Below are 4,534 nucleotides of genomic sequence, written 5' to 3' on the forward strand. Positions count from 1 at the left end.
GGGCTGGAGCTTATATATTTTTATACATTTGGAGGGGATAATCTTGCTGAAAATAACTGAATATGTATACTCACAATATGACGATGTAAGTGTTGGGTAATGAGAGTTTATGTGTGTAGGCCTATTATAATCATTTTGTATACATAAAAGCAGAGAGGCCTGGGAGAGACAGAGGGAGAGAGAGAGAGAGAGAGAGGGAGGGAGAGAGAGAGATAACAATGCAGGGGTAATGAGTGTCCTTCGTAAATAAGCGATTTTCGGCCATTTTGTTTTGTGTTGTAAAGTTGGATTGCATGTTTGAGTGAATGCCTAAACCGGCACAGGTGAGGTTGATCTTGCTATATAGTTGTTTCAGTTTTTGTCTTCTTCTTTCTCCACTTCAGTTCAACTATACTTCTTCTTCTCCTCCCCCATCCCCTGATCCTCCTCCACTTCCTCCTCCTCCTCCTCCTCCTCGTCCCCATCCTACTTCACTTTCTTCTTCATCAGCATCATTATCTTCCCACTCATCATTTTCTTTTTCTGTGTTTTCCCTTTTTGTTCTTCTCTCTCATCTTCTCGCTGTTCTTTTTCTTCCTTCTTCTTTTTCTTCGTCTTTTTTCCTCATTATTTCCTTCTTTTCCGGCCCTTTCTTCTTCTTTCTTGTTTTTTTTTTCTTCCTCCATGCGTAGCGAAAGATGTCTCGAATGGCCGAAGCTACAGGAGCTCGTTCCTCCTTCCCCCCGTAGCCGTGCGGGGGTAGAATTTCTACCCCTCCGTGATCCAGGTGGACGAATAATACTCACACATGCCCCCAGGACCGGCGGGATTAATAAAGGGAAGAGGAGAGAATCGATAGTCATCAATTTATAATGAAGTAATTGTGTGTGTTATCGACAAGGGTTGGGCATTAACGAGTCCCTTTCCTTGCCCAGCTAACGGCGTTGGTTATGCGGTGAAGTATGCGCTGCCACGAATCTTAGCAGCGCACGCAAGACACCGCGTTGAGGCGCTGTGCCGCGCCGGAACGGTGCCTTCGCGTGAGCCGCACTCTCTCCAGCAATACGACGCGATTGGTCCGGACAAAGGGCCGAGCTGTGAGGTTAGGCGGAGAAAGGTCGCATGGTGTGGGGGACGAAACCGCATTAATTATTCAGTCCTCAGTTGTGGCACTCGTGGTGCGGAAAAATCCTGAAATTAAAAAGGGAATAGCCTTTATTATTCTGGCTAACATGAGGAATAAACACGGAGAAATTCTCTATTTGCACGCATAGAGTCCCCTATCGTTTATGTGTTGTCATTTACCAAAGTTATACGATGTTGACCAATGTTTGAATATCAACAATTATTAGGATTTTCCAATAATCATCTATACTACTATTTCTCAAGAGCAACATCTATTGTTTCTTCCAGTTGCTCTACTGCTGTTACTTGGGGACCTCTAAAAAACAATTTATTATTCCTACCGACATTTGCACAATTTTCTCCATGAACTTTTACTACACTTCTAGTGGTAGTAGCAGTAACTGAGTAACATGTTAGTAGGAATACCAGAAGTAGTGGTGGTAGTAGTAGTAGTAGTAGTAGTAGTAGTAGTAGTAGTAGTAGTAGTAGTAGTAGTGGTAGTAGTAGTGGTAGTAGTAGTAGTAGTAGTAGTAGTAGTAGTACTAGTAAGGGAAGCAGTAGTAATAGTCGTAGTGGAAATAGTAGCAGTAGTAGCGATAACTGCTTCCCATTAATGTGGAGTAATACTCTTAGGTTTCATTTTCGTGACATTAATATCATGACTTTTTTTCCTGTATACATCGGCAGTGCTTAGCATCCTGGAGTTTTGTGTGATATAATGGCGATATGGTTACCTTGTCCATACCGTTGTAGTAGGTCCATGCCTTGTCAAAGAAGGACAGTTAACATATGAACTATTTTCACATAATCTTCTCTCTCCCGTCTCTCCCTCTCTCTTTCTCTCTGTTTTTTTTTTTCCCCTCTCTTTCTGGTAGCTGTTCTCTTATTCATTTATATATTTACATATTTTTTTTCAATCTTGTGCACACCACGTGTAAAAACGACCACCAATCTATCACTTACAGCTACCAGGCTAAATGAGAAAAGACAACATTTCACAACGAATCTTAAGAAAAGGGATGAAGAAAGAAAAAAGAGGGGAAAACAGAGTGAGGGGGACACTCTTCTGGTAGCTATAAGATGGAGAGATGCGCGTCATACTCAGGCTAATTCCTCGTTAAGTACACATTATCATTCATCAGACGATAAGAACTACTTGATGTTGATTGATAGGTCTGGGGAGTTCAAGTCTTCACCTTCTCCCCCCACTGCAGTGCTCGGTCTGTTTTCCTCAGCCTCCAGCCAAAGAAATTTCTCTCTTTTTTTACCCAAAGGAAGCTCGAAACGCGACAGCAAAGAGGATCGAGAGAGGGTAAGAGAGAATGAAGAAGTGTGCAGTGAACACAAGATGATTGAGCACCACCGCCGGAGACCCGGCGCAAACACCAATGGTTACGCCGCTCAATTGTCAGGGGCAAATCTAGCTACTGTACAATATGAGAGACGTCTATGTAGCGGTGTAGATTTTATCACACGGGAAGGGGAATGGGGAAAGAGGGGGGGGGTGGTAAGGTGGTGGTTAGGGGGAAGGTTAATTCATGAAATGGGGTAAGGAGAGGCAAAACGTGGTCTAAGCATTATGAGAGCTCGGCCAAAATTGCGCACATGTGCCTAAAACAAACACACGGATCCAACGTACTTGGCGTGTCTACGCATCCACATATTGACTGTTTACTCTTAGCTAATATATGCGGAAGGATACATTTCAATTTGTAATTAACAAAATTGTTAGGAAGAATGTGCTTCCGCTCCAGTATCCCCTTTCGTCTTCGGAGGAGACATTTTGAATGGAAGTGAAAGGCTCTCCTAGCTCCTCAAGACTCCTCTAGGTATACCTCAGGTTTCACACACTCTTGCTGTGAGTGGATAATATTTCTCACCTTAATGCTTTCTCTCTCTGTCTTTACACTAATATAATGGTAAACATAAAGACTTGATCATTAACATATCTCCCCTTCTATCTTTCTATCTCCTAATCTATCTATTCAGGGCTCTATGTAGATATACCACATTATGTAGATTGATAGATATTAACCAACATGGCCACATACTTATTTTCAATGCATAATATGTGAATACAAAATAATACATTCATGTATAATAATTATCATGTAAATATATCTATATCATACATTATAATATATCATATATTATATATCATAAATTATTATTATGACGTATATGTAATAGACAGGGAGACAGAAAAGAGAAAGAAAATAGAGACAATGAAAGAAGTTGCAGACATAAGTGTTATTTAGTTCTGTTAATGATATTGATATATATGAAGAGTTTGTTTGCAAAAACCGATAAGTCCATTTTTGAAGATTTTGAAGTTCGCTCTCTGTCATAAAGTACAAAATAATACCTTTTAAATGATACATTGGTCACTACATATAAAGGTATATTTTTGAAGTTATTGTCAAAAGAAGCAAAGATTTTCTTATTATTCTCTGTATTTTCTTGACCTTTAATCGTAAATATCTCCATTTGACAAAAATGGACTTATCGGTTTTTGCAAACAAACTCTTCATATCACAATGAAATAGAGCAAAAGTTTATTCGTAACACCTGTTGTATTGCTTGTGTGCTTTAGTAGTCAATGCATGGGAATAAGGGTGTCAAATGACACATTTTAAAATTTCACCACTTTAAATTTGATGTCGGTGTTAATAATGTTAATGATTACGCAGAACATTTCAGATATAACATTTTTTGGTACCATAAGCACGTAATTCACAGTGAAATGTGAGATTCCTTTCATTACTCTTACATTTTAGACAAATATTTTCTCTTATTCTATTTCGTCTCTTAAGAGAAACATATGGTGGATATTATAGTCTTGTAGTCCTGTAATTCCAGGCGTTTCTGTTGATGTTATGACGTCTCAGTGGCCCAGTGGTTCAAGGCATTGGTGTCTGCAACACCAAAGACCCGGGTTCGAATCCCGGCTGAGACAGACAATCATCTTAATCGCCTGATGGGCTGTTTAACATAAGGGAGTGTTTTATTGGTTGTTGTTGTTGTTTTTTTTTTTTGCAATTACATTTCATCTTTTAAGCTGCTCTATAATGAATACGGTAAATCCCAAGAAAGAGTATTGTAGATCCTCCTTGTCATAATCGAGCATGAAATATGAATTTTAGGAGTTATCATAAGAATAATAAGTGTTTCCACGAAAAAAAAAAAAGAAAACATGTACTGTTTGTCCTTACTACAACAATGCACACTGCCTAAAGATGACAGCAGTACATAGAATTCAACAAGATGGGGAGAATGACTATCTCAGGGGTTTCAATAGAATCATCCTAATCACCATAACAACCAGACAGGGTCAACAACTTGTGTGGTTGCCATAATAATCGTTATTTTTTTTTTCATGAGGGTCAACGTCTTGTCTCCATCATACCCCCCCCCCAAGAAAAAAATGGCA

At 39.3% G+C, this 4,534-nt stretch overlaps 1 non-coding gene across 1 annotated transcript; it reads left to right on the top strand.

Annotated features, from left to right (window-relative positions):
* The first annotated feature begins 3,985 nt into the window (after positions 1–3,985).
* On the top strand, positions 3,986–4,060 carry Trnaa-ugc (transfer RNA alanine (anticodon UGC)). Its single transcript has one exon. It is a non-coding gene; the product is annotated as a tRNA-Ala (tRNA).
* The last annotated feature ends 474 nt before the right edge of the window (positions 4,061–4,534 follow it).

This window comes from Diadema setosum, chromosome 3 (genome assembly GCF_964275005.1).
Source record: "Diadema setosum chromosome 3, eeDiaSeto1, whole genome shotgun sequence".
Classification (NCBI taxonomy): Eukaryota; Metazoa; Echinodermata; class Echinoidea; order Diadematoida; family Diadematidae; genus Diadema; species Diadema setosum.